Source organism: Hibiscus syriacus, unplaced genomic scaffold, assembly GCF_006381635.1.
Source record: "Hibiscus syriacus cultivar Baekdansim isolate YM2019G1 unplaced genomic scaffold, ASM638163v2 tig00110761_pilon, whole genome shotgun sequence".
NCBI classification, from domain to species: domain Eukaryota; kingdom Viridiplantae; phylum Streptophyta; class Magnoliopsida; order Malvales; family Malvaceae; genus Hibiscus; species Hibiscus syriacus.
In genome coordinates, this window is record NW_024062849.1 from 607,496 (window position 1) to 622,958 (window position 15,463).

The window sequence follows — 15,463 nt, forward strand, 5'->3', positions numbered from 1 at the left end:
GCATGGCCATACATCATTTATGTTTTGCATGATTTTGGATTTATCACTCTACATCTTCCATATCAGTATAGGGTTCTAAGATGATTTAAAACAATATGATTCTATGGTCATGCAACAGCCAAAACAGCGAGAAAGAACAAACTTTTGCAAAGGTTATAATTGGTAACTACATGCCAATGGCTAAATTCAAATATCTTAATTCATTCCTTAAGATTATGCAGCGCTAAATTAATTTTCGCATTCAATGATAATCTGATCATGTTTCAGAGAATCATTACGGTTTTAAATTTAAAGTTATATATACATCTTGTGTATTTTTTATTGAAAATTTATTTGTCTCTAAAGAACTTTATAAGTTCATCATTTTTTGTTGCAACAATCTTTTGGTTGGCCTCATAACCACATTTGGATTTAAAATAAATTATCTTTTTGGAGTTGTCATTAATCTTTTTGGATTAGGTAAGATGGATATTCAAAATTTACCTTTAATCGGATCTATATTTTACTAGAGATTCACTTGGAAAGGTTCGGGAGTTAATTACATGTGGGGAAGTATAAACACCTCCCCCTTGACCTTTTGGTACCAATAGGATTAAAAGTTGTCTTAATAGTGAAAATTGAAGTTAGAGTATAAACAATAAAAATAAATACAACGACTTGAAAAGTATATGAATAAAATAAAATTTATTTAAAATAAAAAGGAATTTTTATTATATTAAATAAAGAGAAAGAATATCCAAAAATTTAAAAATAAAAAAAAAGTTAAAAGAAAAAGTTAGGTAACTGCATCAAGTGAGTTAAAAGTAAAAAGGAAATAAAATCTAAAAATATATGGTAAAAAATCAAATTAAATGAAAATGTTGAATTAAATTTAATGAGAAAATAACATGTCATAAAAATGATAATATTGAAGAGAAATTAACGGGAATCAAATTTAAAAGAAAGACTAAATATGAAATTAAAAAAAAACCCTAAAAAACTAAGAATGAAAGTATAGGATGAAGAATACAATAAAATTTAATAAATAAATAATAATAATGATTGTTGTAATTATCTCCTATCCGCATAAAATATGTGGATCCCATAAGAATTTAAATTGGGTCATTGGGTCATTTAATCAAATATAAAACTCAAAAAATTCTAGAATTAAATCAAGATAAATAAATAAATAATAAAATTTTCATTCAAAACCCACCACCAATTTTCATTGAGAAACTTCAATGAATACTTAATTTATGAAGATTTAATTGAAAGTCTTTTCCTTATTCATTGGTTATCCCATTCCATGGGATTTTCAAAACAAAATCAAGGTTGAAGCAATAAATACAAAAGTAATAAAAAAATATGAAAAAGAAAATCGTCGATTTTCACTAAGAAACCTCAAGAATATTAGATTTAAGAAAATCTATTCAAGAGTCTTTTCTTTATTTATCGGTTTTCTCTCATCCGATAGAGTTATTTTTTTAGGGAGAAAAAGGACAAAGTCAACCAAAACAATAAAGATAATAATAAAAAAATAATAATAACAATGGATTAAAAAAATGTATTTTTATTGCTCTTGTTCTTGGAATTACAATGGATGGTTCTCTCTCTTCTTTCCCCCTTTTTCTCTTATTTTTTTCTTATTAGAAAATAAGAGGGCCTATTTATAGACTCCTAAAAATCATAAAAGTAAAAAAATCTAACATCTTTTCATTAATGCTAAATATATTAATTATTATAAAAGTACTTCTAAAATAATAAAAATATCCTAAATAAAGTATGAAAAAATATAAAGTTGAATTTAATTATAAATATTTAATAAAATAATTAAAATTTCGTAATAAATTAAAATCTCTATATTGGGTCCGTATCTAATTTTTTGCAAGTATTGTCTTCGCTAAAATAAACATATATTGAGTTCTCGATGTCCGATTGATGTGTTTCAAAATGCATTGGAAAGTTGGCTGAAAAAAGGTTCAATTTTAAGAAGATATCATGACTTAAAAAGGTCTTGATCTTGTCAAAAAAAAAATCGTTGCAAGTTGACTGTTGTAATGGGATTTAAAATCAGTTTTAATAAAAATGTTTCGACTTTTTAAAAAAATAGACATGACAAAAATCATGTATTACACTTTCTAAAATTTTAAAAATTCATCTAATTAATATAAAAATTTTATGTCTCTAAAAATTAATTAGAAATGGAAGTTGAAACGAGCATAAATTTTCACGCAATGATACAAAGTGTCTCTAACATTTGATTTAATAATCATTTTGATTCATATTTTGATTTTAGTATTTTATCCTTCAATTTTTCATTTTGTGACATTTTATCTCCTAGTTGGATAGAAATAGTTACTTGACTAACGTCAATGATTGTTTCACATGTGACATATTATATGTATCCAAAGTGATGACATAATACATGTAATATGTATATAAATAATTATATAACATGTGTAACGTATACTTAAATGATGATGTTAAACATGTCATGTGTACATAAATGAATTACACATATTACGTTATTATTTAAGACACATACAACTTATCATATCTACTATTAGCATTTTTTTTGTTAACTAATTAAAATTTTATTTAATTAAAAAATAAAATATTCTATAAGAAAATATTCAAGACTAAAATATTTATAAAAAAGTATAAATTAAAATGATTGTTTGGTAATTTTTTGTATTTTATCATTAAATTTTTGAGGTGACATTTAAGTAAAAAATATGTCAACATACGTGTACCTAACTTCCTTTATACACACGTGTACCTAACTTACTTATAAGGTTCACAGATGAACTTGTGGCTCTCTATTTTTAGCACGTCAAATATGTCAACATCAATGGGTATGAGTAGTAAAAATATATGGCATACATAAACTTGTGACTCCCTCCCTACGTTGACTGGTTTCATTAATTTTAAAAAGTTTTAGATATAATAATTATGTCCGTATAATATTTATTATTAATGATTATTTTTTTAAATAGATATTATTTTATAATATTTTAAATTATTAAAAAATAGGTTACAAACTTGTGGCTCCCTATTTTAAGCATGTCAAATATGTCAACTTCAATGCTTATGAGTAATTAACCAAATTAATAATCATAATAACATCGTTAAAAGGGTAAAATCATTGCACAATGTCAACATTTTCAACAATTAAAAAATTATTAGATGATTGGCCAAAATTAATATATTCCCATATTTTCAGTAGGAAACCCACTATTTTCCCACTCATCTCCAACAAAAATCCCCACCCATCGTTGGTGCCAGCCACGTGTTATAGTAATTATTTTTAAAAGTTTATATATATATATATAAAATGAGAGACGGACAGGGGCAGTAGATTTGTGTTCACCAATTTTAACCGAGTGTAATTCCTTTCTTTAGCATAAAACATTCTAAAGCAATTAGTTTAATTTAAATTTTGTAGTACAATTCATACATGATTAATGCGATTTAAGTACAAATTGTGTTTCGTAAGCATGCCAGGGACATTGGGGAAATATAGAGGTTGGAGAAGTTCGAGCATTAATCTTGAAAATTGTAAATGAAATCAAAGAAGTTTGATCCGTTGTTTATCATCCAACTCTGAAATTTGACCTGTATTCGCCGCCGGTTTAGGGACGGAGTGTGCAGCGCAAAGAGGGAGCTGGAAGAAAAACATATTAATGAAAAAGGATAAATTGAAAATGTATCCCTAAACTGCTTTATGTTTGCAAAAATGCCCGTGATTAAAATTTCATTTAAAGTGCAGGGATTAAAATAAAAATTAAATCGTTTTACTGACGTGTCACCTAATTAAACTGTGACTAAAACTTAATAAAATGACAACGTAAGCTACCAAAATCAATCCCAACACTTGAAGAGTTATCATTCCAAAGAATAAGAAGCACTGGGGACCTGGAAATCAAAACGAAAACATGGTTTCCTGCAAATCGAAGCACCTGAAAATCACAGCGAGCAAGAATGTAACAATGTCCAAACCAAAACGAGGATTCCTGCAAATCAAAGCAAGCACATGCAAGTTATATGCTGCAAGTTCCAGTGAAACACATTTGGGCGCCGCATTCAACAAAGTACGAAGCTCGGAGAAAAAATGGAACATAAATTCACAATGACTCCGAAATCAAGTGGAACCATGGACAAATATGAAGAAACAAAGCATTGGAACATAACTGAATGCCATGTTACTCTAACTCCCCACTTTCCTAGGAGCTCCATTTTTAATATCGAATGCACTATCAAACTTAAATAGTAATCATTTAGGGATTGCTCTTGCAACTTTCGATTTTCTCAATCTTGACAAAATTTAATAAAAGAAACTTTGATTAAAAAAAAATCTTGTTCGTTTATGTAACTAATTTGAATCAAACAGGTCTTAAAATTCGTATAAATTTATTTCCAAACTGAATCAAGTAAAATTAATTGAGCGTTAAAATAAATGATTCACATCTTGAGAAAAGATCTCAAGTTCTCTTGTAGGGCAAAGCGGATGCTGAAATACCCTTACTTTAAAGCCGTTAATTATTTAATGATCGGATGACTAAAATATGAGCGATTCAAAAGTTGAGTTATTAAATTTAAAAGTTCTAAATTACAATGACTAAAATATGAGTGAGAAGATAATTGAGTGATGAATTGTGAATGTATCCCTTAAATAAAAGAAGAAAAAAGTGGTTGTCCCTTTTTTCCATATACATGGGGTAAGGGGATATAAAGAGAAGACAGTAAAAACACTAGAAAGAGAGTACTGGAAACTCAATTTTATTTGTTCTATCCGCATCTATAACAGTTTTCATATGGTACAATGGTTGCACATCTGAGTTTATATAATTTATATTCACCCGAGGTCAATTCATTTATTTATTCGAAAGTTTTTTCTTTTCAAGTTATTCTTTTCAAGTTATTGACAACCATAACACATGGTTTATGGAATAACAAATATTATAATCCATTTTTCCAACATTGTTTTTCTAAATAAAGATGATACTCTAATCTATTTTGTTAATTGATTTTATCTAAATTTACGAAGTTAGCGAGATTACGATCAAATTTCTTATTGTTTTTAATTACAACACAAACTAAAAATCTTTATTTTACTATTAGTTTTTTTCCTCAGAAAAGGGTACACTACGTGTTTTCCCAACGATCACATCTGTTTTGATTATCAATTATTTTTTTGTTTCAAAATCAAACTTTTCGTTTTGGTTTTATTTTGGTCACCTATCGTTAAAAAAATTAACGTTGATGATGATGTGTCACAATAAAGTAATACCACATCATCATTGAATTTTTATTAACAAATGCCATGTCAACCCTTCAGTTGATTTTTTAACATGTGATCCAAATGAAACCAAAATATAACGTTACATATGATTTAAAAATAATAATAGTCGAGTGACAAAAACGGAACAAAAGTGATAGTTGAAATGCTAAACGTGTAGTTTACCCAAAAAATAATGTTAATCAAATTACAGTGAATCGGTCTAGTTGTTTGGAGTAAAATGTAATAGTAATAGACAGATTGTGCTATGGTGGAGAGTATTTTATTACCAAAGAAGGGACCAATGTTGCATTCAAATTTCGTCCAATAGATACAGTTGGTTATCACAACATATATATATATTTTTTAAATTGCACATCTTTTAATTTTTTATGATAAATTGCATGTTGCATGGTGGTTATCACACCATTTTTTTTACAGATTGCATAATGTTAGGAGGGGAACTGAGAGAATGACATGTATTAAGGCTATTATATATGTTATTTTGGCCATCAAATTCCCTCTCTCTTATATTATTTATTGATTCAGGAACAAATACACAATTTTATACAAAGAGATAAATTTTTAATTTTTTTTTTAAAAAAATTAAAATTTTAAAAGAACGAATACATTAATAGAAATACATAAAAAATAATTACAATATATACTAATTTGATCCGTATATGATTGACTCATTGCCCGTTATTTGATGCCTTCATCCCCATTGGAGTAAGTGATAAAGTGGGTTCTGAATCAGTTATGTCCGGCTCCACTAATCGTGATTTTACGTATTAAAAACATGACTTGAATTATGCCACTATTTTTTTTGGAAAGTAATTATGCCACTCCTAACAGATTGAATTTGCATTTCATTGCACAACTAATAAATAAGAAAGTGATATTAGACAGTCGCCCGGTGCAGTTGGAGAGGGTGGTGAAAAGAAAGAAAATCAACTTTATCAAGATAATATAGTTTATTCTTCATCCATAAAAGGCAGGTCGCATTTTATAACCAAAGTATTGGAATTCGATGGGTGAATCATCAATTCACTCAGCCACCCAAAGACAAATCTATTTCACTGTGAAGCAAAATTTGTAAATGGAAAGAGAATCTACCATAGAAAAAAACCCCACTCTCGCATTAGCAAAACAGATCATCAAAAGTGTAAAAACTCACTATTTCGCAGTAACATTCTTTTTTGGGGGTTATAACTAGTAAATTTTTTTATTAATTCAACAACTTTGTTGATACAAGATTTGGAATTTTAAGGTTTATGTGCAGTTCATGCTGTAAAATCAGGAATTATTAGATAGTTTTTTTAGAAATTTAACGATGCAAGAGTGAATGAAGAAAATTTTCGAAATTTCTAAAGAAAATGATTCTTTGTATAAAGTTTAGCTCATGGTCATAAAGTATCATATTAAATAATGAATCTAAAGGGGCGAGATTGATAAGTAAGCCTGGAAGGGGCCTAAAGAGGTGATGTTTGAAGAGCAAACATGAAAAGACAAGTGTAATGCCCCAAATCTTAAAAAAGGATTTAATCGAGTAGTTTAAAAAGTATTACAGCCTAAATAAAAAGGGAATAGAAGTCAGAGCTTCATAGTACAATTAGACCTATATATATTAGATCTTTTTTATGTTAAATCCCTACCACATGTTTATTAGCATGTGATTTAATGGAAATGAAAAGGAAATAAGTAGGGTAATATTAAACAAAAAGGGAAGAAAATTTCTTCATCTTTTTCTCCTCTCCAACGTGAGGAAGAAGGAAACTTGGAGCTCTCTCATACTTTTTTCTACATATACTTTTATCAAGGTACATAAAAATTTTCATGTTTATTTTTTAGTCTTTTTTAAATCATTAATATGTTTGTGTAGAAAAGTTAAGCATGGAGGGATTTTTCATAAAACAACCCCTAACATTTATGTTGGGAAAGAAATGGATTTGCAGAAAAATTCATGAGTTAATTTAATCGAGGATTCATGTCACATTGGTATATATGTTTAAATTTATAATATCTTAAATATGGATGGGCCAAGTGTCACATTGGACCATCAAAACGATCACAACTATAAATTTATTCTATTTATAATACCTTAAATTTGGATGTGCCTAGTGTTACACTGGACCATCAAAACGATCAAAACTATAATTTATTCTATTTAAAATATTGTGACACATATTTACCATAAAACAATCCATAAGTTTATAAAGCATTTTAAAAGTGTTTACAAATATGAAGCTCTGAAATAATAGTTTACAAAAATACATTCCAAAACAAACAAAAGGTTTACAAACTAAATACAAATAAGAGTCTTATAGATACATATGCCCACTAAAATAATCAGATTTGTACTCTAAGAACAGATGTAGAAATCCTACAGTAACAGTGCTCCACGAAAGAATTGAACCTACTAACATGCGAATAGAGACATTCGAATGTTGAGCTTCACAAATACAATATTGTATCTTTAATACTATAATCATATCATGATTATCATAAACATAAGCATACAAATAGAATAAAAAATTGCAGCGAGTATACGCATGTTCATATATCAAGGCATAATATGCTTCTCATCAATACAAGTCTCATGCTTTCTTTAGTTTGCAAAAAAGTCTAGCTATGAACAATTATCCTCAATAACCAATAAAGTAATAATATATCAATTTTATATCGTCTATCGATATCATCAAGTGTATATATATATATAATGTTTATTTTTTTCTTTTGATAATATGGGGTAAGTACAAATTAGTTTCTATTCAAAAATAACTCTTAACCATTTAACATTTAACACTCAACCCCTGACATTCCTAGTGCTCGAACCCGGGACCTAAAGGAATAACAACAATTACTTTAATTTAAATGATAAAACATATTTTTGAGTAAGAAAATATATTTATAGGGATATGTTCAACTCACACTATGTAAAACTAATAAGTTTTACACTAATTTATAACGATTAGATTTAAATAAATAAATGATTTAGATTTGATTAAAATTTATAACCTATAAATAAAAATTTCTTTAACTCATGGTAAAACAATATATTTTTCACTCAAACCCCAAACCCAAACTCTAAATTCTAAATCCTAAAAATAAAAGAAATGTTGTTTTACCGTGAATTAAAGAAATATTTATTTCTGGGTTATAAATTTTAATTAAATCTAAGCTAGTTATTTATTTAATTCTAATAGCTATAAATTAGTGTAAAACTTACTCACTCTGTCCCATTAAATCTGTCTACTGTTAATTTTTATGGTCAACTTTTTTTTAACTTTGACTCATTATTATTGATAAAGATATAAAAAAATATTCTAAAAACCTTAAATCAATTATTTTTTTAAATATATATTTTATAAAATAATTGTTTAAGATATTTAAAATAATCCTTATCAAAGTTTAAAATTTTTAATTTTTAAAAAGTTAATAGTAGAGTCTACAGTAAATTTTTAATTTTTAATTTAAATATATATTCTAAAATAATCCTTAAATATATATTTTTAATTTTTAATTTAAATATATATTTATAATTAAACATTAAACATCTAGTTGAAATTTTTAATTGAAAATAAAATTGAAATTTTTAATTGAGTATAAAATTTATAATTGAAAATTTTATTTCTTCACCAAATAGAGTCCACAGTAAATTTTTCGGGTCAGAACAATATGAAATTCAGGTCACAAACTCTAATACACCTTATATGGTCGAGTTTCAATCAAATTGTCATTCCTAAATGATGTTTAATTTAAAATTTTAAATGAAGGAGAGTTAAAATTGAGCTATGATAAGATTAACAAACAAAAATGCATTTTTACAAGAATATACCAAAAAGTTTATATATATTTGATTGGACTCATACCTAATTCAACCCAAATTGACCTGAAGATCCAATGATTGACCTGAATCTAAGACTGTCCGATATGATATTGACATGGCTCGAAAATCAATAGGTCTGGTATTGATCTGAACTAAAAAATTAATCAATCTGATATTGATTTAAACAAAAGATAATCATTCTAATATTAACTTGACTCGACTTACCATAAACTCAAACTAAATCCAAATTATATTAGATCCGGTCTGAATCAAATATATATTAAAAATAATCTACATCCAAAATGACATGATCAGAACTCTATCCGAACGACATGTTTTCCGCCTCCAATATTAAGATAGAGAATGAGAAACTTTTCTCTTTTATCTTTTATACTAAATATATTTAAAATTTATTTTGTTTTATTTCAACTAAATACATTCCGAGAGATCTATCTTACATCATTCTACTTTTCTCTTAACCACATACACCTTAAGAGATCACTTGAAGTGATTCAAATCCTAACGAGAAAGCTACTTAAAGCAAGTGATGAAGCCTTTTTTTTTTTTGTGAGTTTAAAATTGAAGTATATATTTTTAGAGTCAAAATCGGTTGCATTAGTTTATTATTTATAACTTCAAAATTTTAAACTAGCATTTTTGTTTTTTTTGAGATCAAAATACAACCCTACCATTACAATAATTATAATCTTATTATTTAAGATAGAGGAACTTAAACAACAATTTTATTTGTTTTTTATTTTAGGGGGCCAATGCACTTGTCTACTTTTCCTACCATGGATAACAGAAGCAAGTGGGTGGAGCAGTTGTTCCTCTAATTTTTTTGAATTCTCTTATTTTTTTATATATTTTTATTAATAATTTATTTTTGTCTCTTAAAATTTTATAAATTTATCATCTTTTAAAATTTATAAGTTTACCTCTTAAAATAAAATCACGTGTTTGTTGAAATTACTAATTGCACCTTTGGATTAAACGATCCATTAATAAGAGGGTAAATGCACACTAGAAATATAGGGGAATGTCATTGGTCATTGGATATCTAGGGTTTGGCACCAACACCTAAAGTCTTGTCTTTCGTTTGTGACTTCTTTTTTTAATTATTTCATTAACAAAGCTGAAAAAGGCTCTTTATACCCACATATATAAATATGTTTTAATATCATGCTTAGACAACAAAAAACCTGCTTTATGCTCCAAGGTTTTAAGTCTCCTATTGCCGGTAGAGCGTGGCAGGAGCTTGGCCCCAACATTTGTCGTTTTTTAGGGTGTATTTGGATGAAAAATATTGAGAAATAGATTTTCTTATTGAAATTTTTAGAATTCTAAAAACAATTCTTTTAAGATAAAGTTATTAGATAATTTTTTGGAGGAAATTTTGGTAGTCTAAATCTCTTGTTCAAATCACATGCTTTTTCATTCTTCATTCTTCAATTTTATTTAATGCACCTAGTCCAAATGTTATATCAATCATATTGTAACACCACAGGATGAATTAGTCCTGCACTAAGGCAAAGGTATTATATTCTATTAATAGAATAATATCAAACCTTATCAAAATTTTAATTTATTAATTAATCAATCCTCACAAAATAACTCTCTCAGTATAAGATTTGACAAAAAAATGTTAAAACAATTAATCATTGAGAGTTTTTTGTTCTTTACTTGGAATCCATAACATACCCACAACCAATGTGTTGGAGGTTATAAGAAGTCTTAAACATTTAAAGTTTACAATGAATTAGTGATTACAGTTTATTAAAAAAATATTACACAATATTATGATTGAATAAATGATAATGTAATGTTAAACTCTATATGTTTATTTGGAGTAGAACATATTTTGTGAAATCGTGTAAAAATAAATTTATTATAGTAGTTCTATCGTAAAATTCGAGATAAAACCTCTTGACTTAGTCAAGTAAGAGATCATGTGCTCTACGAATCTATCTTGATGAGAATCCTTTAAAAAAGAAATTTCTTCATCCTTTTTGTTTTTAAGTGACTCGTAAGATATCATATGAATGATTTAAACGAAGCCTATTATGATAAGAGACGACACGAGTCCGTAAAATAAAGAGATAATATTTATATTGAAGTATAAAAAGATTAAAGAGAATTATATTGATCTCTTAACTTAAAAGTTAAAGAGAAAAGTGATTCATGGTTTATCGAGGGATGTGTCTTAAGCCCACTTGGTTAATGAATTCATGGCGGACACATAATTTAGTCTTCTAAATTCAATGTGATCAAAAGAAGCCATGAAAATACTCATAGTGTACATATTTACCTATCCCTATAGTGAACAACATACATGCATAAGGTTGAGTTTATGCTCTTATGGTTCATAACCCAAGTTTTGAGTGGTAATAGTGAGAAGGACTTGATGAATTCATATTATAGACTTTTGGGTGGTCCTTGTGATATTCACTTGATTTCATTGAATCTTACAATTGTGTGGTTGAACTTACTAAATGCTCTTAATAATTTCATAGCTTTGATTTGAGTGATCTATTAAGATAGAGTTGATGAAATTACCTACACAAGTGTGAAGAACTAGCCACCTTCAATGAAAGGTATTAGACTGCATGTCTTTTTATAGCACTTATCAGTATCGCGAGATATATTGGCTATAGTGATTGATTTATCGTGGAACATATTTGAATCTGAGATTTGTTGTGTGTGAGTGTGCATAAGTTCACTCCTATTTTAACAAGTTTAAGATTTGTTTACTTGTTAAGAGAAGAATTATTTATGTTACTATGTACTAGTTCAAATCTAACATATACTAATGCTTAAGCAACTAATTTTAATGTTGCTTTTTTCTCACTTTAAAAAAATTCTTTACTTATTTGTATTAGAGGAAATTGTTGGATAATCCAAATAAATTAAAATATATATCTTTTAAATAAGATTTTTTATATATATATTAAGAAGATATTTGAGAACGATTCAGATTTAAAAATAATCTTCTCTATTTCATTATTGATTTACCCCTAACTTGTTCTTTATAAATATCAAATTATACTTCATTATTTTACACACTAATTATTTGTTTCTCAATAACTTTCTCTTCCAATTTATCCTCGAAAAGAGCAATACTAAAGAGAGTTTCATTTTCTCATTTCAAATGTATGACATCTAGAGAAATGTGTTAACCTTGAGGGCAGCATCCACTTTCGGAATTACATAAATTCAGATATAAAAGAGTGACTACACCATATAATAATTATATTATTTCTATTTTATTTATTTATTTATTTATTTTTATTATAAGATGATGCTTTGTTTAGTCCTTCAACTATTAAAAGTTACAAAATAGTCCCCCGACTACAAGGTGTTGCTTTGTTGAGTCCTCCGACTATTAAAAGTTACAAAATGGCCACCCCACTATTTAGTATGTTCCAAACTCATCATTTTCCGTTAAAAAATCGACGAAATTATGAGCTAGATGTTAACCTGATGACTGAGATATGATAAAATCTAATAATATAATCTAAAAAATCTATTGTATCTCAATTAACAGGTCAATATCCAACATAGGGCGTTGTCAATTTTTAAACGGAAAAGGACGAGTTAGGAACATACTAAATAGTCGGGTGAGTATTTTATAGTTTTTAATAGTTGAGGGACTCAACAAAACAAAGCCTGTAGTCGAAGGACCATTTTGTAATTTTTAATAATCAAATGACTCAATAAAGTATCATCCGAAAATATTTGTGTACTTTAGCCTAATATTATGTTATACTAGTATTATTTACTATCAAATGAGATTTATTGTTTTAATGAAAACGAGATTTAGAGTGAGAAACTTGAAAACCTAAATGGTGGAAAGATTGGCTTTTTGTGTATATTAATAAAAGTGGTCAACTCAATTTATTTGAAAATGTTGGATACTCGGAGTTATGTATTAGCTGAATTGATCATCAGGTCTGCAGGGAATCCCCACTCTGTTGAGCTTTAGCTCCTGTATATATATATCCCTCTACTCAGAGGCCAATATGTGATCATACAGCTTTCCTTTTTCCATGTCTTGGTCTTCAAAGCGAACCCCTTCTGGGTTCAGCTTGTTTACTTCATCGTCCTGTCTTTGCTTGGCTTCGGGACACTGAATATGTCGATGCCAAAATCCGACTCATTTAGGCCTAAGAACATCGACGTGTTCTTCACTTCGGTGTCCGCGGTGACGGTTTCGAGCATGTCGACCGTCGAAATGGAGGTTTTCTCCAACACCCAACTTATCATCATGACTGTTTTGATGCTCGTAGGTGGGGAGGTCTTTACTTCCATGTTCGGACTTCTGCTGCCAAGGTCCAGGTTCAAAAACCATGAAAGTCCTGATATCATTACCCATGAAATGGAGTTGGGTACCATTACCTACGAGAAACCTAGTAGTACGGACTTTGAAAATAACATAAACCCGTCTTCTACAAAGAGCTTGAAGTATAAAGCTACTAGGTATTTAAGCTATGTGGTATTAGGTTATCTTTTAATCGTCCATATAGTCGGTTCCAGTTTGGTTTCTATGTACGTAAGCCTGGTTCCAAGCGCAAGGAAAATATTGAAAACCAAAGGCATTGAGATACAAACATTTTCTTTATTTACCGTCGTTTCTACTTTGGCAAACTGTGGGTTCGTTCCGACGAACGAAAACATGATCGTGTTCAAGCAGAATTCGGGTCTTCTATTGCTGCTGATCCCACTTGTTCTTCTCGGTAACACCCTTTATCCGGCTTGTCTACGAGCGTCGATATGGGTTTTGGACAAGGTGACCAAAAAGGCGGAGTTCAATTACATCCTGTCGAATTATAAGGAGATGGGTTATGTTCATTTACGGTCGGGCGTTCGTTGTGCTCTTCTTGCTGCCACCGTTTTCGGGTTCATAATTGTTCAGTTCGTTCTGTTCTGCTCGATGGAATGGAATTCGGATGCCATGGATGGTCTTAGTTCGTACCAGAAGTTGGTGGGGTAGTTGTTTGAAGTAGTGAATTCCAGGCACAACGGGGAATCGATTGTCGATCTTTCCACCATCTCCTCTGCGATCTTGGTTCTCTTTATCGTTATGATGTGAGTCTCTTCATCTCTCTCACACACGCTTCAGTCAGTTTAGTGCATATTTGGCCTCAAATTTGCCCAATGACAAGAAAGTACAGTCGCATATTTTATGATTAAGAGCATATATGACGACTCACAATTACGTTCTACATTTTTACATGCTTAATTAACTATAGGATAAAGTACACATTTAGTCACCCAATTATCACTTTGGTTCCATTTTGGTCACTCAACTATTTTTTTCAAAATCATCATTAATATTACGTTTTGGTCCATCGTTCGTTAAAAAAACAGAGCTTCTGACGTGATAATTTTTTTTTCACTGATAACGTGACACTACTTTATGATGACACATCAACATCATCATTAGTTTTTTTTAAAATAGTTTAGTGACCAAAATAAAATCAAAGTGATAATTGGATGACTAAATACGTAATTTACCCTTAATTATATTGATACAATATATGCATACTTGAGTGGCCATAGCACTACTGAAGTGGGTTTGGAATAAGTTCTATTTCTACCCCCACATTTTGCGTGTATACGACTTACTGGTTCTCTTCAACTGATCATGTCTAGAATAAGAATACTTATAATTGTATGATACTCACACACACACAAGTATATATATATATATATATGATTTCATTATTAATTTTACAGGTATCTCCCTCCCTGTGCTTCCTTTGTACCAAGTAAATACCAGAAAAATGAATCGGAGAAGGCAGGTGAAAGCGAAACAGAAGGGAAGAGCATTTTGGAGTGTGTTGTGTTCTCTAACCTGTCATACTTGGCCATCTTCATCATCCTTGTCTGCATCACAGAAAGACACAAATTGAAGGAAGACCCCCTCAACTTCAACGTCCTAAACATCACCCTAGAAGTCAAAAGGTATATGTTCATGTCAATGACAGATCTAAAAATATTTTTAAGGTACACACAAGTATTAACAGCACAATTAGTAAAAATAAATAACTAACAGAAAAAATTCGAATTTTAAGGTAAACATTAAGTAAAGCTCGGATGCGCTTTTTTATGATGAACTAATAGAATTAAATTTTTGTGTATTGCAGTGCTTATGGGAATGTTGGATTCTCGACGGGGTATAGCTGTAAAAGAAGGCTGAAAGGAGAGATGGGGTGCACAGATTCATGGGCTGGATTCGTGGGGAGGTGGAGTAACAGTGGCAAGTTTATTCTCATTGTTGTCATGTTTTTTGGAAGGCTCAAGAGTTTCAGTTTGAAGAATGGTAAAGCATTGAAACTCTCCTAACAATTAATAAAATCAGCAAATACAAATAGAAA

At 29.0% G+C, this 15,463-nt stretch overlaps 1 pseudogene; it reads left to right on the top strand.

Annotated features, from left to right (window-relative positions):
• Positions 1 to 12,990: 12,990 nt before the first annotated feature.
• LOC120139505 lies at positions 12,991 to 15,463 on the top strand (annotated as a pseudogene).